Source organism: Pinus tabuliformis, chromosome 7 (genome assembly GCF_031772625.1).
Source record: "Pinus tabuliformis cultivar Carrire ecotype Pingquan chromosome 7, CPIR1, whole genome shotgun sequence".
NCBI lineage: Eukaryota > Viridiplantae > Streptophyta > Pinopsida > Pinales > Pinaceae > Pinus > Pinus tabuliformis.
In genome coordinates this window covers 312756740-312776473 of record NC_142293.1, presented here as the reverse complement: position 1 = coordinate 312776473, position 19734 = coordinate 312756740, and the positions used below count along the sequence as shown (strand labels likewise).

Here is a 19734-nt window from a genome sequence, read left to right as displayed (position 1 = left end):
CACTAAAACCATCCAAGAATGAGAAATACTTTTTACCTGCTAAAGTGTCTAATACCTGATCAATAAAAGGTAGAGGAAAATGATCCTTTAAGGTTGCCTTGTTCAATTCTCGATAGTCAATGCAAACTCTCCATTTACCATTCTTTTTGGGTACTATAACCAAGGGAGAAACCCATTGGCTATCTGAAATGGGGTAAATGAAGTTTACCTTGAGCAATTTCTGAAGTTCTTCTTTCACAATTTCCCTAAGATTTGGATTCATCCGTCTTTGTGGCTGCCTAATAGGTCTGCTGTTTTCTTCAATGTAAATATGATGAATACAAGTCTTAGGGTTGATTCCTTTCATGTCGGTATATTCCCATGCAAAGGCAGTGGAATGTTTTTGCAACAGTTTAGTTAATTCTTCTTGTTGTAGTCTTTCCAAGTTTTTGTTAATGTTTAATGTTTTTCCTGGAAAGATTTCAACTGAAGAACTACCAAACTCTTCCATTGAGAAGAGAGACATTTGTCTAGAGGAGAGATATTCAATATCTGCATCTAACTGGAATTGTGAAGAGTCATATTCTAAAGGTGCCTCAAAATTTTCTAATGTATTTAGAATTTGACTGTCCTCACTGATTTCAGAGATGGTTAGAACAGGTTGAAGAGTTTCCTCATCATTAATCCACTCATCTTCTCCTATTTCTGTTATTGCCTTTGCGGGAGGATACAAGTTGAATTTCTTGGTAGAATTACCATCTGATATATACATGTCTCCCGACCTACAACTTATGAAAGCATCAGCTGTGGCCAGCCAAGGTCTTCCTAAAATAAGAGGATGTCCTCCTAGATTGTTCTTGGGAGTTAAAATCATAAAATCAACTGGATACTCCCAAGAGTCTAGTGAGACTGGAATGTCTTCCAATACACCATCAGGTTTAATGATTGATCTGTCTGCAAGTTGCAGCAAAGTAGGTGTAAAGAGAAGATTAGGAAGTTTTAACTGATCCATGGTCTGTCTACTCATAATGTTGATAGCGGCTCCTAAGTCAATCAAAGTATTTGGGATTTCAACCCCATTAATATGAGTTTTAACAATAGGGCTACCGGGATCTATATATTTTTGCATGGTAATTTTACCCATCATAATCTCTGCAATTTTTCCAACTAGATGTATCCTTTTTGTGTCTCTGGTTCTTTTTATTGTTTTTTTCAAACTCATCTCCTTTATTGTCTTTGCTAGAATGGGAATCTCCTTAATGGCTGTTAACAAGGGGATCTTGATACAGACATTTTTTAATTCATCTAGAAAGCTATAGTCAGGCAACCAAATCTGCTTCTCCACTCCTTTATCAATTTGCAATCTTTCAGGAAAAGGAGGAATAGTTGAAGATGTAGGTTGCTCTACTAAGGGAGTTGATTCTTTTTCTTTTTCTTTAATGCTTGGGTTTTGAAGGGATACTTCAGAACCTTTATTGGCTTTGAGAGATTCTTCCTCAGAAATGCTTGGTTGTTGAGTACTTGTAGAAGGTTGGTCTAAGATTCTACCTGATCTGAGTTGGACCTCATTGAGAGGGACAACCATATAGGTAGGGAATGGTTGACCTTCCATAAGTGGTTGACCTTCCATCACATAAGCATTTTGAGGATTCCTATTATTGGGGTTTGGTTGAGGTTGAGAGGGAAGTTGATTTGGCCTCTGCTGAGATTGTAACAAGAGTTGAGAATTTTGATTTTGTGGAGGAGATTGTTGTTGAGGGAATGGTAATGACAATTGTTGACCTTGATTTGGAAGTTGGGGAGCTTGCTGATTCTGAAAGGATTGAGGATATTGATAGAATTGGGCAAATCTCCCATAAGGATTTTGCATTTGCATGCTTTGCAACCATGCTTGGAAAGGATTTTGTGGTTGTGACCAAGGTTGTTGCCAAGGATTCCAATTTGGTGGGGGCTGGAAATTCATAGAGTTGTTAGACCCTTGATTTTGCTGCCCCTGCCAAGGTTTCCTTGCAACAAAACAAAGAGATTCAAGCGTACTTGGATCTTCTTGAAAGACTGCTTTGAGGCCAGGGATTGAAGGACATTCCTTGGTCTCATGGGTTTCTGAGCAAATTACACAGGTTTCCACAACTTGTGCTTCCAAGGGACATTCCCTTAAAGCATGCTTCTTTCTACACTTCGGGCAAAAAATGGTCATAGCCTCGGCTTCTGCCTTTTGTTTATTCTGAATCTTAAGGGTATCAATTTGTTCACTAAGACTCCCTAAGATGTCAGTTTTAAATTCATCTAGCATATTACCAATTTCAGCCCTACTCACTGATCCTGTTGCAGATTTATTTGCCCTAAGGAGAGAAGGATCTCTAGGCCCTTTTTGAGTTTTTGATTTGCCTCTTGAGAGATGGGTACATAGTTCTGCTATCTCACTGAGAGGAAGTTGAGAAATATCCCCTTTCCCCATCATGTTTAAGATATCTATCCACTCATCCCTAATGGCTTTTAATAAGAGGGCTTTTAAGGTCTCTTCATCCAAGGTGCTCATTTTTGCTCTTTTTAGATTATATTGAAATCTCTCAAGTAAATCTTCTAAGCTCTCATCTTCTTTTTGCATCATTTTAAAAACTTCTCCCTTATGATCAGTAGGCATACAATAGTCCAAATACCTATCCAAAAAGGTTTGTTTCATTTCATCCCAGGTCCTAATGGACTGAGTAACTAATCCCATGAACCATTTCAAAGCTTGATCTTTTAATGTTGATGGGAACAGTTTGAGTTTCTGAGTATCATCCAGATAGTCATAAGTTCGACACACAACTTCAAATTCAAACAAGAATGTTTCAGGGTCCTCAGTTCTTAATCCATGAAAATTTGGGAGAACGGATGGTGAGATATTTTTCATAGTGGCTCGGGAATCCTCATCAACAATGGGAAACCCAAATGTGTTATCTCCATCTCTATTTCCACCAATGGGACCTCTACCTCCTCCATTGTTATTGTTATTTCCTCCCCCTCCTCTACCTCTACCTCTACCGCCTCCTTCTTCTTCTGCCATGATGATTCTCCTAGGGATTTCAAAATCTTCTGGTTCTTCTACAAAGGGTGAATGAGAAGAGATTTCTCCTTCCTCTTCAGGTGAGTCTATTTCCTCAATTACAATTGGTTGTCTGGTAGGGAAAGAGAAGAGTCTCTTCCTAGTTCAAACTCAATAGAAGGTATAGGAGAGTCAACTCTTGGTTCTTGAATTTCAGGACTAGGAGTTTCGGTTGGAGATAAGGGAGGTATCTCTTGTCTATCTCTTGAAGCAGATGGACTTGTAAAAATTGAACTTCGAGCTCTAGCTAAAAACCTTCCCCTAGAATCTCTAGCTCTATGCATGTCATTTTTATTTTATCCTCAAGTCAAGTTAAATAGTTCCTTTTCTGATCTTCCAGTTCACTCTAGGTGCAAGAAGAGAGCATACTTAAGAAACTATTAGATTAATAACTTTCTCCTTTCTGATCCTCCAGATCACTTCAAAGTGCAAGAGGAGAGCATACTTAGATAGGTTATTAATTGCTTTCCTTGAAGTTGTTGTTTTTTTTTTTTATATTTTTTCTTCTAAGAATATGGCTACTTAATTTCACTTCCCCGGCAACGGCGCCAAAATGTTTAGTCAATTTAGTGTTAGCTAAATTGCTAGTATTTATTGTCAACCCGGGGCTCGTAAGCTGATGAAGTGAAGGTGTACTATATGTACTTAAGTATCCTCTTAGAGTTTTTCTTATCGTTGGGTTGTTGTTGTGGTTAATTATGTTCCTAGATGGAATGAGAATTTATACACAAGTGAGTGATGGTGTGTGTGTAGAGTGAATTCTAAATGAGTGGAAGTGTGTGTTGAGTGATTTCTAACTATTTGCTTGAAAGGAAATGCTTGGAATGAATTAATGAAATTGAAATGACTTGAAATAAACTTTGAAAGTAAATGACCACTACCAATGGTACTAGACACCGTTCAAGTTGTTGCCAAATAAAGGAAAAAGAATCACTTTTAGAACCCAAGAATGAAAGATGATCTCTTTCTAACTCAATGCCTCAAAGCACATGTACTGTGTAAAGCACGGAAAGAAAGTAGCTTAAGTGGAATTATAAAAGTGAGAAAAATATGCTTGAAAGACTAATGATAATAATATGCTATTCCTAATACTCTACTTCAGCCATATGTACTATGGGAAGCATGATTAGAAAGTAGTGAGGAAATAGTCTAGGAAACACTTTAAAATCAAAACTTCTACTTTAAAGACTAGTGGTAATGATTTACTCTTTCTAACTCAATACTTCAAAGCACATGTACTGTGTAAAGTAAGGAAAGAAAGTAGTTTAAAAACAGTCCAAAAAGTACCCAAACAAGCTGCAAGTTAGTAATATTTTGATCTTGAAAGATGTTAGCTTATGATGAAGATCATGCATATATGTAAACAGCTCTTTGAGAAATAAATTTAAAAACTAGCTATAAAGGCAAAAACAACACTTGAATTGTCAACTTAAAATACCATCAGCTGCAAAGCAAACACAACACATATAAAAATAAATCCCGGGCAAAAAGGAACCTGCAAAAGATAACACTGATCAGCTGAAAATAAAAGAAGACAAGTAAACAAAACTATACATTTTCAAGAAAGCAAATAAGGAAATGATAAAATGCTGCACAAGAAATACTCTACAAAAGGCTGAGATGGGCAGGGGCCCTCTGTCCATTCAACCATAAAAGACTTCAAATAGCTGGAAACTTCAAAACAGTGCTTGTATTTATTACTCCATTTGCAACAGGTCACAAAATAGAGTGCTGGAAAAAAAACAGAGTTTACAACCGCTCCTTAATTCAACACAGTACAGCAAAATATTACCAATCAAAAAGTCTTTTGAGCGTACGCAGACGCATCAATTTATAGGCTTTTCTAACCTATCTACGTGTACAACTAGTTAACAGAAAAACGAAAGACAGTCATGCGTATTAAAGGTCTGTTTTGACACATCACGGTTGCATAACGAGTTTGATGGTTCCTGTCATCATGGATCATAAATCCTGGTTGGATTGCGTTCCCTATCGCCTTCAGAACTTGGACAAATCGCTATTGGAGATGCCGTGACCGAACAGCCTTCAAACACCGTTGAACCACTTTGAGTTGACCGTGGTTAAACCTGCTTTGACCATGGCTGAAGGTGACGTGTATGGTTGAAACAATAGGATAGGAACCTCGACCATGATGATATCTAGGTGCCCATGTGGCCCGTCTAGCAATCTGACACGTGGATCATAGTGTTTAACAAAATGGCTGCAGGATCTCCAGATAGCTGCGGGATCATCAGATAGCTGCGGGATCCTGTAAGTATGTCAAAAAAACTAAACAAATAATCATCCATTAGCAAACTTGCTTGATCATGCTTATTGACACTGAATGTAATGATCTGAGAGGTTTTATGGTGGAAATGAGGCAAAAGTGCAGGAAAGATAAGGAAAAGTGAAGGAAAATGGTAGACAAATGGGTGTAAAATAGAGGTTCTACAGAGCCAACGAACCAGGGGGGAGAGAGAGAGAAGAAAAAAGGCGTAAGTTCCGCAACCAATGATGATGTTGCGTGGGGCTCGCGTGGCCTTTCCATGAATGATCCACGGTTCTTCCAATACTCGAACTCCTACAAAAGTGTGCATGATTTAAACCTCTCGCCTACTCTCCTCGTGTCGTATTTGCTACAACGATGCGAACTGTCCTAGATTCATCACCTACTTCCACAATGCGTCACCTTTTTTGCTCTATAATCCCGCTCACGACTCCTGACTAGGATGATAAATTAGAGCCACACTCTTGAAAACTCCCTGGAGTAGCCTTAAGCGCGTCATCGTTTCCCTCGGCTACGCTCCCCCCGCCCCCTTAATGCTCCAGCGATCTCTTCGTTCGCGGGATTCCATTATAAATCACTATATAAGTAGCCCCACGTCGCAAAAATGAGATAAGTGCGCAACATAATCCAATTTTCCACCAAGCGCACCTATCCGCGGAGTTTCACATTAATGCTGGCGCGATCGCGCCCACAAGGATCACTTCCACTGGCTCCACCGAGCCGCACAAAAAGGGGGGAGGGTGAAAACACTAGGACTTCCCAGGAGGTCACCCATCCCAGTACTACTCTAGCCCAAGCGCGATTAACTATGGTGTTCTAATGGGATTCGGTGCATTGACACTGGTATGATCAAACACACAAAGGTCTTGCCCCCTCCCCCTCTTCAAGGGAGCCTTCCGAGCCACAGGGACCTTCCATGGCCCTTGATCTGAAGCAGTGCGGTGCAAGAGCTCGCCCTCTTCCCCGACTTTGGTGGCGCCTCCCACCCCGCGAGGAACCAGCGAACCAGGGTAGGAAGAGAGAGAGAGAAAAAAAAAAGGCGTAAGTTCCACGACCACCAACGACGCTACGTGACCTTTCCGTGAACGATCCATGGTTCTTCCAAAACTCAAAATCCTACAAAAGTGTGCACGATTTAAACCTCTCGCCTACTCTCCTCATTTCATATTTGCTATAGCGATGCGAACGACCCTACGTTCATCACCCACTGCCATAATGCATAGCCTTCGTTGCGCTGTAATCCCGCTCACGACTCCCAACTAGGATGATAAATCGGAGCCATACTCTTGAATTTTCCCTGGAGTAGCCTTAAGCGTGTCACTGTTTCCCTCAGTTAGGCTCCCCCTTCCTCCTTAATGCTCGAGTGATTTCTTCATTCGCAGGGTTCCATTATAAATCAATATACAAGTAGCCCCAAGCCGCAAAAACGACATAAACACGCAACACAATCCAATTTGATGCCAAGCGCGCCTATCCGCAAAGTTCTGCATGAACGCCAAGTGTGCTTATCTGCGGAGTTCCACATTAATGCCGGCGCGATTGCGCCCACGAGGATCACTTCGACTGGATCCGCTGAGCTGCACAAAAAGGGGGGAGTGTGCAACACTAGGACTTCCCCAGAGTTCACCTATCCCAGTACTACTCTAGCCCAAGCACGCTTAACTACGTAGTTCTGATGGGATCTAGTGCATTAACACTGGTATGATCGCACCCACACAGATTTCGCCCCCTCCCACTCTTCAAGGGAGACCGCTGAGCCAGGGGGCCCATCCATGGCCCTCGATCTGAAGCGGCACGGCACAGGAGCTCGCCCTCTTCCCCGACTTTGGTGGTGCCTCCTGCCCAGCGGAGAGCCAGCGAACCAAGGGGGAAGAGAGAGAGAGAAGAAAAAGGTGTAAGTTTCGCGACCACCGACGACGCTACGTGGCCTTTCCGTGAACGATCCTCGATTCTTCCAAAACTCATACTCCTACAAAAGTGTGCATGATTTAAACGTCTTGCCTACTCTCCTCGTGTCATATTTTCTACAGCGATGTGAACGATCCTAGATTCATCACCCACTACTACAATGCATCGCCTTCGTTGCGCTGTAATCCCCCTCCTCTTCTCCAAGGGAGACCACCGAGCCATGGGGCCCATCCGTGGCCCTCGATCCGAAGCGGCGCGGCGCAAGAGCTTGCCCTCTTACCCGACTTTTGTGGCACCTCCCACCCATCGAGGAGCCAACGAACCAGGGGGAAGAGAGAGAGAAGAAAAAGGCATAAGTTCTGTGACCACTGCCGATGCTGCGTGGAGCTCGCGCAGCCTTTCCCTGAACGATCCACGGTTCTTCCAAAACTCGAACACCTACAAAAGTGTGCATGATTTCAGCCACTCACCTAATCTCTTTGTTTCGTATTTGCTACAGCGATGCGAAGGGCCCTAGATTCATCACCCACTGCCACAATGCGTCGCCCTCATTGTGCTGTAATCCCACTCACAACTCCCAACTAGGATGATAAATCGGAGCCACAATCTCGAATTTCCCCTGGAGCAACCTTAAGCACGTCACCGTTTCCCTTAGTTAGGCTCCCCCTTCACCCTTAATGCTCGAGCGATCTCTTCATTCGTGGGGTTTCGTTATAAATCAATATATAAGTAGGCCCATGCTGAAAAAACGAGATAAACGCGCAACATAATCCAATTTTCCGCCAAGCGCGCCTATCTGCGTAGTTCCGCATTAACGCCGACGCGATCGCGCCTGCAAGGATCACTTCGACTAGCTTCGCCGAGCTGCACAAAAAGGGTGGAGGGTGCAACACTAGGACTTCCCCAGAGGTCACCCATCCCAGTACTACTCTAGCCCAAGCGCACTTAACTGCGTAGTTCTGATGGGAACCGTTGAATTAACGTTGGTATGATTGCACCCATAGGGATCTTGCCCCCTCCCCCTCTTCAAGGGAGACCACTGAGCCACGGGGCCCATCCGTGGCCCTTGATCCGAAGCAGCACGGCGCAGGAGCTTGCCCTCTTCCCCAACTTTGGTGGCGCCTCCCGCCCCACAGGGAGCTAGCGAACCAGGGCGGAAGAGAGAGAGAGAAGAAAAATGCGTAAGTTCCGCAACCATCGATGACGCTGCGTGGTCTTTCCATGAACGATCCACGGTTCTTCCAAAACTCGTACTCCTACAAAAGTGTGCACGATTTAAACTTCTCCCCTACTCTCCTCGTGTCATATTTGCTACAGCGATGCGAACGGTCCTAGATTCATCACCCACTACCACAATTCGTCACCTTCGTTGCACTGTAATCCCGCAGGTGACTCCCAACTAAGATGATAAATCAGAGCCATGCTCTCGAATTTCCCTTGGAGCAACCTTAAGTGCAACGCCATTTCCCTCAGTTAGGCTCCCCCTCCCCCCTTAATGCTCGGGCAATCTCTTCATTCGCGGGATTCCATTATAAATCAATATATAAGTAGCCCCACGCCGCAAAAATGACATAAACACGCAAAATAATCCAATTTGCCTCCAAGCGTGCCTATCCACGGAGTTCCGCATTAACGCCGGCGCGATCGCACCCGCAAGGATCACTTCCACTGGCTACGCTGATCCGCACAACACTAGGACTTCCCGAGAGGTCACCCATCCCAATACTACTCTAGCCCAAGCGCGCTTAATTGCAGAGTTCTGATGGGATCCGGTGCATTAACACTGGTATGATCACACCCGCAGAGATCTCGCCCCCTCCCCCTCTTTAAGGGAGACCGCCGAGCCATGGGGCCCATCTGTGGCCCTCAATTCGAAGCGACGCGGTGCAGGAGCTTGCCCTCTTCCCTGACTTTGGTGGTGCCTCTCACCCCGCGGGGAGCCATCAAACCCGGGGAAAGAGAGAGAGAGAGAAGAAAAAGGTGTAAGTTCTGTGACCACCCACGACGCTGCGTGGAGCTCGCGCGGCCTTTCCGTGAACGATCCACAGTTCTTCCAAAATTCGAATTCCTACAAAAGTGTGAATGATTTAAACCTATTGCCTACTCTCCTCGTGTTGTATTTGCTACATCAATGCGAACGGTCCTAGATTCATCGCCCACTGCCACAATGCGTCACCTCTGTTGCGCTATAATGCCGCTCGCAACTCCCGGGAGGTCACCCATCCCAGTACTACTCTAGCCCAAGCACGCTTAACTACGGAGTTCTGATGGGATCCGGTGCATTAACGTTGGTATGATCGCACCCGCAGAGAACTCGCCCCCTCCCCCTCTTCAAGGGAGACCACCGAGCCATGGGACCCATCCATGGCCCTCGTTCCAAAGCGGCGCGGCACAGGAGCTCGCCCTCTTCCCCGAATTTGGCAGCGCCTTCCGCTCTGTGGGGAGCCAGCGAACCAGGGGGTGAAGAGAGAGAGAGAAGAAAAATGCATAAGTTCCATGACCATCGACGAGGCTGCATGGCCTTTCCGTGAACGATCCACGGTTCTTCTACAACTCGAACTCCTATAAAAGTGTGCACGACTTAAACCTCTCACCTACTCTCCTCGCGTCGTATTTCCTACAACGATGCGAACGGTCCTCGATTCATCACCCACTTCCATAATGCGTCGCCTTCGTTGCATTGTAATCCCGCTCGCGACTCCCGACCGGGATGATAAATCGGTGCCCCGTTCTCGAATTTCCCTTGGAGCAGTCTCGAGCGAGTCGCCGTTTCCCTCAGTTAGGCCCCCCTCCTTAATGCTCCAGCGATCTCTTCGTTCGCGAGATTCCGTTATAAATCGATATATAAGTGGCCCCACGCCGCAAAAACAAGATAAACGCGCAACATAATTCAATTTGCCACCAAGCACGCCTATCCGCGGAGTTCCGCATTAACTTCGGCGCGATCGCACCCGCGAGGATCACTTCCACTGTCTCCGTAGAGCTGCACAAATAGCGAAGAGGGTGCAACACTTAGACTTCCCGGGAGGTCACCCATCCCAGTACTACTCTAGGCCAAGCGCGCTTAACTGCAAAGTTTTGATGGGATTCAGGGCCATTGCACCCACAAAGATCTCGCCCCCTCCCCCTTTTCAAGGGAGACCTCGGAGCCACGGGGCCCATCTATGGACCTCGATCCGAAGCGGCACAGCACAAGAGCTCGCCCTCTTTCCCGACTTTGGCGGCGCCTCCCGCCCCGCGGGCAACCAATGAACTGGGGGGGAAGAGAGAGAGGGAAGAAAAAAGGTGTAAGTTTCGCGACCGCCGACACTGCGTGGAGCTCGCGTGGCCTTTTGGTGAATGATCCACGGTTCTTCCAAAACGTGAACTCCTATAAAAGTGTGCACGATTTAATCCTCTCGCCTACTCTCCTCATGTCGTATTTGCTACAGCGATGCGAACGGTCCTAGATTCATCACCCACTGCGACAAAGCGTCGCCTTTGTTGCTCTATAATCCCACTTGCGACTCCTGACTAGGATGATGAATCGAAGCCACGATCTCGAATTTACCCTGGAGCAGCCTTAAGTGCGTCGTCGTTTCCCTCGGTTAGGCTTCCCCTTCCCCCTTAATGCTCGAGCGATCTCTTCATTCGTGGGGTTCCATTATAAATCAATATATAAGTAGCCCCTCACTGTGAAAATGAGATAAATGCGCAACATAATCCAATTTGCCGCCAAGCGCGCCTATCCATGGAGTTCCGCATTAACGCTAGCGCGATCACGCCCGCGAGGATCACTTCCACTGGCTCCGTCGAGCCTCACAAAAAGCAGGGAGGGTGCAACAATAGGACTTTCCATGTAGAAATTTTGAATAATAAACACTTATTCACAAAGATTATCCCGATTATACACTTTTGCGGAATACATGCACAATACATAATCTCCTCTATGTTGATCATCAATTTAGCAGCATTAAAAACAATGAAACATCAATCGCATGCACACATTAACATAGTTTGTAACCCGGGGAAAGCATACAGCTGAAAACCCCACACTATCTGTATATTATAATGATTGAGAACATGTAACAATACATAGTACAATACTCCTCACAAGTACTCAGTACTATCTCCACCTGTTACACACAAACTAGCTCAGATCTGAAGCCTCAAATCTCCTCCATTGTTTTCCCTGCCTCCACTGCACAATCCTGCATGAGAATGATGATGAATGGTTGAAGCAAACTCGTATTCCTTGGATGAACCATGCAATCCTCATTGGCATAACTCAATCCATGCATGTGTAAATCTCATGCACAACTGATAGTCACAACTCACCCTTTCACTTACCTCTAACACCTGTCTCTGTTGAACTGTCCATGCACTAAGTTAACTGATGTATTCTTTAGTTGCTTTATGAGTTAATAATTAGTGAATTAATTTTAACAATTAATTCACACCACTCATCACTAGTCTATTTGCAGTTAGACTAAATACAACTAGTTTAACCAAGTCAAACTGAACAAAACTCCATCAACTCCACAATCAACTCCACCGAAACTCAACCACGTGAGTTCTAACTGAATTCCTGCATGCAATAGCTCAACTGACCCACAAGAAAAGTGTATTTCCTTCTAACAGCTGCATGTGCCACATCTGTAGCTCAAACTAAAGTGCTCCAAGAGAATAAGATAATGTTTAGAGTCCAAATATTACTAAGGGCTAATAATATTTGACTATTTCTATTTTTTAGCCTGGCAGTCTAAAAATAGACTCTGATCACTCCGCTGTGAACCAAAAATAGAAGTCCATCTATTTTTCCCAACATGACCAATCATCTATAAACAGCATCCTGCAACTCATAGACCATGATCCATATGTCTAAAAATAGACATAGTCTAAAAATAGACTTTGCGCCAAAAATAGCCTGCGGGACCACCTAGTGAAAGCGACTCCTTTCCACTAAGCTCCATCATCTTGTTGCATTTTCAACACTCCCTCTCAACAAGATATGGATTATCTGCAACCCTTATCCTGCAACTCTGGAATGTTCTGCATGCAACACATTTGCTCAGTCCATTTGCTCCAACAACACTTGGAACAAAAACACTCCCAACTGATCACTCTGTTGGGCTAGGAACAGACTCTGATGTTGAAGCTCTACCTGCTGCTGACAAGTGTTCCCTCTCTGACATCTGCACTACTACAGCATCTCCATGCATCTCACACCATTGCACACTTCTCTGTGCCACCTAGCACTGTGCAAAACACTTGTGCCTCTCGCATTGCTGCAGCCTGCTAGCTATGCGCTGTCCTGGGATTCCCTGCACTGTCACTCTCTCTGCCACTCCATTCGCATCTGTCTCTACCCAATCAGCTAGTTCCTACTACTCCACATTGAGGCTCCCGTAGCAAGGCCTCATCTAAGAGGTTGGGTACCTCAAGGATCCTACCCCTCCTCCTTGGGACGATCAATCCACATCACCCCACCTCCTACCTGGAGGTATGGCTGCATGCGATCCCTCAGCCCACCTGGCTCGAATTTTCCCCCTACTAGAGGTCTCTACATGAGTAGATGTCTCTACTCGATCTCCTCTCAGCTTCCCTTGTTGTGGCTGCTCCACAACCTCCTGAAGCTGCTGCACCAATCGTGGCTCCTCCACAATCGTCTAAGACTTCTTCTGGCTCTGCATGTTGAGAGGTAATATACCCTCCCTCTCAACCACCAAGTCTCCATCAGTTGCCTTGCTGCTCAAGGCTTTGCATGCATCTACATGCAATTGATAAAGGTTCCTGACTCGAACCCCTATCTTCCGGGTTTCTCCAGTTGTCTTGCTGTGCAGGAAAGCCTTTCCCTCGCTGAAGACAACATCATATCCCTTGTCTTCTAACATCGCCACAGAGATAAGATTCTTCTTCAATCCTGGAAAATGCATCACTTCCTTCAATTTGAAGGGTTTACCAGACTCCCTCTCAAAGGAAATGGTACTGATACCGGTCGCACTGTATCTACCATCATTGCTTATCTCGATGTGCACTCCAAGATCTTTCTCATCCAGATCAGAAAACAAATCTCGATCTCCTGTCATGTGAGAAGACGCACCACTGTCCAAGAACCATACCGATCACATCAAACTTGATACCAAGCATGCGATCAGTGAAAAATCTAGCTCAAACTGCGAGGCTAAGGCCTCTCCCACTGCAGATCCAACAGCTTGCTTATTTTTCTTCTTCTGTAGACAACCTGTGGCATCTCCATTCTCAGCTTTGATGTTTCTGAGTTTATCCTTGAGCGCCATTCCACCAGCTCAAAACTCAACCGCTTCTAATCTAAAATTTGTGAGAACAAAGTATTTCTCGTATAGAGATTGACTGTATGGGCTTTTACCGGATATCTCACCTTCCAAAGGAAGGATGGATCTAGAGGCTACCTGGCTCGATTACAGACTCTGCCTGAAGAAATAGAATGTAAACACTTTCTAAATAATAGATCTGATGATCAACAGCTCTGATACCATGTATAAATTTGTCTACAAATTCGCCAGCTCCGATACTATGTAGAAATTTTGAATAATAAACACTTATTCACAGAGATTATCTCGATTATACACTATTGCGGAAAACATGCACAATACATAATCTCCTCTACGTTGATCATCAATTTAGCAGCATTAAAAACAATGAAACATCAATCGCATGCACACATTAACACAATATGTAACCCGGGAAAGCATACAGCTGAAAACCCCACACTATCTGTATATTATAATGATTGAGAACATGTAACAATACATAGTACAATACTCCTCACAAGTACTCAGTACTATCTCCACCTGTTACACACAAACTAGCTCAGATCTGAAGCCTCAAATCTCCTCCACTGTTTTCCCTGCCTCCACTGCACAATCCTGCATGAGAATGATGATGAATCACTGAAGCAAACTCGTATTCCTTGGATGAACCACGCAATCCTCATTGGCATAACTCAATCCATGCATGTGCAAATCTCATGCACAACTGATAGTCACAACTCACCCTTTCACTTACCTCTAACACCTGTCTCTATTGAACTGTCCATGCACTGAGTTAACTGATGTATTCTTTAGTTGCTTTATGAGTTAATAATTAGTGAATTCATTTTAAAAATTAATTCACATCACTCATCACTAGTCTATTTGTAGTTAGACTAAATACAACTAGTTCAACCAAGTCAAACTGAACACAACTCCATCAACTCCACAATCAACTCCACCAAACTCAATCACATGAGTTCTAACTGATGTCCTGCATGCAATAGCTCAACTGACCCACAAAAAAAGCGTATTTCCTTCTAATAGCTACATGTGCCACATTTGTAGCTCAAACTGAAGTGCTCCAAGAGGATAAGATAATGTTTATAATCCAAATATTACTAAGGGCTAATAATATTTGACTGTTTCTATTTTTAGCCTGGTAGTCTAAAAATAGACTCTGATCACTCCGTTGTGAACCAAAAATAGAAGTCCATCTATTTTTCCCAACATGACCAATCATCCATAAACAACATCCTGCAACTCATAGACCAGGATCCATATGTCTAAAAATAGACATAGTCTAAAAATAGACTTTGCGCCAAAAATAGCCTGCGAGACCACTTAGTGAAGGCGACTCCTTTCCACTAAGCTCCATCATCTTGTTGCATTTTCAACATTCCGTGAGGTCACCCATCCCAGTACTACTCTAGCCCAAGCGCGCTTAACTGCGGAGTTCTGATGGGATCCGGTGCATTAACGCTGGTATGATCGCACCCGCAAAGATCTCGCCCCCTCCCCCTCTTCAAGGGACACCGCCGAGCCACGGGCCCCATCCACGGCCCTCGATCCGAAACGGTTCGGCGCAGGGGCTCGCCCTCTCCCCCGACTTGGCGGCGCCTCCCGCCCCGCGGGGAGCCAGCGAACGGACGAGCGAAAATGAAAAGAAGAGAGAGAAGGAAAAGGCGTAAGTTCCGCGACCACCGACGACGCTGCGTGGAGCTCGCGCGGCCTTTCCGTGAACCCTCCACGGTTCTTCCGGAATTCGAATTCCTACAAAAGTGTGCACGATTGAAACCCTCGCTTGCTCTCCTCATGTCATATTTGCTACAGCAATGCGAACGGTCCTAGATTCATCGCCCACTGCCGCAATACGTCGCCTCCGTTGCACTGTGATCCCGCTCGCGACTTCCGACCGGGATGATAAATTGGTGCCCCGTTCTCAAACTTCCCTTGGAGCAACCTTAAGCACGTCGTCATTTCCCTCAGTTAGGCTCCCCCTCCCCCCTTAATGCTCCAGCGATCTCTTCGTTCGCGGGATTCCATTATAAATCAATATATAAGTAGCCCCACGTCGCAAAAATGAGATAAAAGCGCAACATAGTCCAATTTTCCGCCAAGCGTGCCTATCCGTGGAGTTCTACATTAACATCGGCGATATCGTGCTTGCAAGGATCACTTCCACTAGCTCCGCCGAGCCGCACAAAAAGGGGGGAGGGTGCAACACTAGGACTTCCCGGGAGGTCACCCATCCCAGTACTACTCTAGCCCAAGCGCGCTTAACTGCGGAGTTCTGATGGGATCCGGTGCATTAACGCTGGTATGATCGCACCCGCAAAGATCTCGCCCCCTCCCCCTCTTCAAGGGACACCGCCGAGCCACGGGGCCCGTCCACGGCCCTCGATCCGAAACGGTTCGGCGCAGGGGCTCGCCCTCTTCTGTGACTTTTGTGGTGCCTCCCGCCCCGTGGGGAGCTAGTGAACTTGGGGGGAAGAGAGAGAGAGAGAAGGAAAAGGCGTAAGTTCCGCGACCACCGACGACGCTCCGTGGAGCGCGCGCGGCCTTTCCGTGAACGATCCGCGGTCCTTCCAGAATTCGAATTCCTACAAAAGTGTGCACGATTTAAACCTCTCGCATACTCTCCTCATGTCATATTTGCTACAACGATGAGAAAGGTCCTAGATTCATCACCTACGGCCACAATGCGTCACCTTTGTTGCGTTGTAATCCGCCTCGCGACTCCCGACTAGGATGATAAATTGGAGCCACGCTCTCGAATTTCCCCTTGAGCAGCCTTAATCTTGTCACCATTTCACTAGGTTAGGCTCCCCCTTCCCCCTTAATGCTCGAGTGATCTCTTCATTCGTGGGATTCCATTATAAATCAATATATAAGTAGCCCCACACCACAAAATAAGATAAACACGCAACATAATCTAATTTGCCACCAAGAACGCCTATCTGCGAAGTTCCGCATTAACACCAACGCAATTGCCCCCGCGTGGATCACTTCCACTAACTTTGCCGAGCCACACAAAAAGGGGGGAGGGTGCAACACTAGGATTACTGGGAGGTTACCCATCCGAGTACTACTCTAGCCCAAACGCGCTTAACTGCAGAGTTCTGATGGGATACGGTGCATTAAAGCTGGTATGATTGCACCCGCAGAGATCTCGCCCCCTCCCACGCTTCAAGGGAGACCGCCGAGCCACGAGGCCCATCTCTGGCCCTCGATTCTAAGTGGCGCGGTGCAAGAACTCGCCCTCTTCCTCGACTTTGGTGGTGCCTCTGGCCTCGCGGGGAGCCAGCAAACCAGGGGAGAAGAGACAGAGAGAAGAAAAAGGCGTAAGTTCCGCGACCACCGACGACGCTGCGTGGAGCTCGCGCGGCCTTTCCGTGAACGATCCACGGTTCTTCCGGAATTCGAATTCCTACAAAAGTGTGCACGATTTAAACCTCTCGCCTACTCTCCTCGTGTCGTATTTGCTATAACGATGCGAACGGTCCTAGATTCATCACACATTGCCACAATGTTTTGCCTTTGTTGCGCTGTATTCCCACTTGCAACTCCTGACTAGGAAGACAAATCAGAGCCACGCTCTCAAATTTCCCCTGGAGCAGCCTTAAGCGCATCGTTGTTTCCCTTAGTTAGGCTCCCCTTCCCCCTTAATGCTCCAGCGATCTCTTCGGTCGCAGGATTCCATTATAAATAAATATATAAGTAGCCCCCTACCACAAAAATGAGATAAACGCACAACATAATCCAATTTTCCGACAAGCGCGCCTATCCGCGGAGTTCCGCATTTGCGCCGGCACGATCGTGCCCGCGAGGATCACTTCCACCGGCTCCACCGAGCCGCACAAAAAAGGGGGAGGGTGCAACACTAGGACTTCCTGGGAGGCCACTCATCCCAGTACTACTCTAGCCTAAGCGCGCTTAATTGCGGAGTTTTGATGTGATCTGGTGCATTAACGCTAGTATAATCACACTCGCAGAGATCTTTCCCCCTCCCCCTCTTCAAGGAAGACCGCTGAGCCATGGGGCCCATCCGTGGCCCTCGATCCGAAGCGGCTCGGCGAAGGAGCTCGCCCTCTTCCCCGACTTGGCGGCGCCTCCCGCCCCGCGGGGAGCCAGCGAACCAGGGGGGAAGAGAGAGAAATAAGAAAAAGGTGTAAGTTCCGCGACCACCGACAATGCTGAGTGGAGCTCGTGCGATCTTTCTATGAACGATCCACAATTCATCCAAAACTCGAACTCCTACAAAAGTGTGCATGATTTAAACCTCTCTCATACTCTCCTCGTGTCATATTTCCTATAGCGATGCGAACGGTCCTAGATTCATCACCCACTACCACAATGTGTCGCCTTCATTGAGTTGTAATCCCGCTCGCAACTCCTAACTAGGATGATAGATCGGAGCCACGCTCTCGAATTTCCCCTGGAGCAGCCTTAAGCACATCACCATTTCCCTCAGTTAGGCTCCCCTTCTCCATTAATGCTCGAGCGATCTCTTCATTCATGGAGTTCCATTATAAATAAATATATAAGTAGCCCCATGCCGCAAAAAAGAGATAATCGCGCAACATATTCCAATTTTCCGCCAAGCACGCCTATCCGCGTAGTTCCGCACTAACGACGACGCACAAAAGGGGGGAGGGTACAACACTAGGACTTCCCAAGAGGTCACCCATCCCAGTACTACTCTAGCCCAAGCACGCTGAACTACAGAGTTCTGATGGGATCCGATGCATTAATGTTGGTATGATCTCACCTGCAAAGATCTCGCCCCCTCCCCCTCTTCAAGGGAGACCACTGAGCGACGGGGCCGATCTGTGGCCCTCGATCTGAAGTGGTGTGGCGCAGGAGCTCGCCCTCTTCCCCAACTTTGGTGGGCCTCTCGCCCCGCGGGGAGCCAGCGAACGAGGGGGGAAGAGAGAGAGAATAGAAAAAGGTGTAAGTTTCGCGACCACCAATGACGCTGCATGGAGCTCGTGTGGCCTTTCCATGAACAATCCACATTTCTTCCAAAACTCGAACTCCTACAAAAGTTTGCACGATTTAAACCTCTCGCCTACTCTCCTCGTGTCATATTTGCTACAGTGATGCGAACGGTCCTAGATTTATCAACCACTGCCACAATGCGTCGCCTTCATTGCACTGTAATCCCGCTCACGACTCCCAACTAGGATGATAAATCTGAGCCACGCTCTCGAATTTCCCCTGGAGCAACCTTAAGCGCATCACCGTTTCCCTCAGTTAGGCTCCCCCTTCCCCCTTAATGCTCGAGCAATCTCTTCATTCGTGGGGTTCCATTATAAATCAATATATAAATAGCCCCACACCGCAAAAACGAGATAAACGCGCAACCTAATCCAATTCGCCGCCAAGTGCGCCTATCTGCGGAGTTCGGCATTAACGCCAGTGCGATCGCGCCCGCGAGGATCACTTCCACTGGCTCTACCGAGCCACAAAAAAATGGGGGAGGGTGCAACACTAGGACTTCCTGGGAGGTCACCCATCCCAGTACTACTCTAGCCTAAGTGCGCTTAACTACAGAGTTCTGAAGGGATCCGGTGCATTAACGCTGGTATGACTGCACCCACACAGATCTCACCCCCTCCCCCTCTTCAAGGGACACCGCCGAGCCACGGGCCCCATCCACGGCCCTCGATCCGAAACGGTTCGGCGCAGGGGCTCGCCCTCTCCCCCGACTTGGCGGCGCCTCCCGCCCCGCGGGGAGCCAGTGAACCGAGGGGGGAAGAGAGAGAGAAGAAAAAGGCGTAAGTTCCGCGACCACCGACGACGCTGCGTGGAGCTCACATGACCTTTCTGTGAACGATCCACAGTTCTTCCAAAACTCGAACTCCTACAAAAGTTTAAACCTCTCACCTACTCTCCTCGTGTCATATTTGCTACAACAATGCAAATGGTCCTAGATTCATCACCCACTACCACAATGCACCACCTTAGTTGCGCTGTAATCCCGCTCGCGACTTCCGACTAGGATGATAAATTGGAGCCACGCTCTCGAATTTCCCCTGGAGCAGCCTTAAGCGCGTCTTCGTTTCCCTTAGTTAGGCTCCCCCTTCCCCCTTAATCATCTGGTGCATTAATGCTAGTATGATCACACCCGCAGAGATCTCGTCCCCTCCAACTCTTCAAGGGAGATTGTCGAGCCACAGGGCCCATCCGTGGCCCTTGAT

The 19734-nt window shown here is 46.6% G+C and overlaps 1 non-coding gene and 9 pseudogenes across 1 annotated transcript; all 10 read right to left on the bottom strand.

The window, feature by feature from the left end:
* Nucleotides 1–6948: 6948 nt before the first annotated feature.
* On the bottom strand, nt 6949–7067 carry LOC149247149 (5S ribosomal RNA; annotated as a pseudogene).
* Nucleotides 7068–8143: 1076 nt separating this feature from the next.
* On the bottom strand, nt 8144–8262 carry LOC149247148 (5S ribosomal RNA; annotated as a pseudogene).
* Nucleotides 8263–8943: 681 nt separating this feature from the next.
* On the bottom strand, nt 8944–9062 carry LOC149247147 (5S ribosomal RNA; annotated as a pseudogene).
* Nucleotides 9063–9450: 388 nt separating this feature from the next.
* On the bottom strand, nt 9451–9567 carry LOC149247146 (5S ribosomal RNA; annotated as a pseudogene).
* Nucleotides 9568–14913: 5346 nt separating this feature from the next.
* LOC149247145 (5S ribosomal RNA) lies at nt 14914–15030 on the bottom strand (annotated as a pseudogene).
* A 716-nt stretch (nt 15031–15746) lies between these two features.
* On the bottom strand, nt 15747–15865 carry LOC149247144 (5S ribosomal RNA). The gene has a single exon (XR_016267386.1). It is a non-coding gene; the product is annotated as a 5S ribosomal RNA (ribosomal RNA).
* Nucleotides 15866–16576: 711 nt separating this feature from the next.
* On the bottom strand, nt 16577–16694 carry LOC149247143 (5S ribosomal RNA; annotated as a pseudogene).
* Nucleotides 16695–17403: 709 nt separating this feature from the next.
* On the bottom strand, nt 17404–17522 carry LOC149247142 (5S ribosomal RNA; annotated as a pseudogene).
* A 663-nt stretch (nt 17523–18185) lies between these two features.
* LOC149247141 (5S ribosomal RNA) lies at nt 18186–18304 on the bottom strand (annotated as a pseudogene).
* Nucleotides 18305–19013: 709 nt separating this feature from the next.
* Nucleotides 19014–19132, bottom strand: LOC149247140 (5S ribosomal RNA; annotated as a pseudogene).
* Nucleotides 19133–19734: the final 602 nt, after the last annotated feature.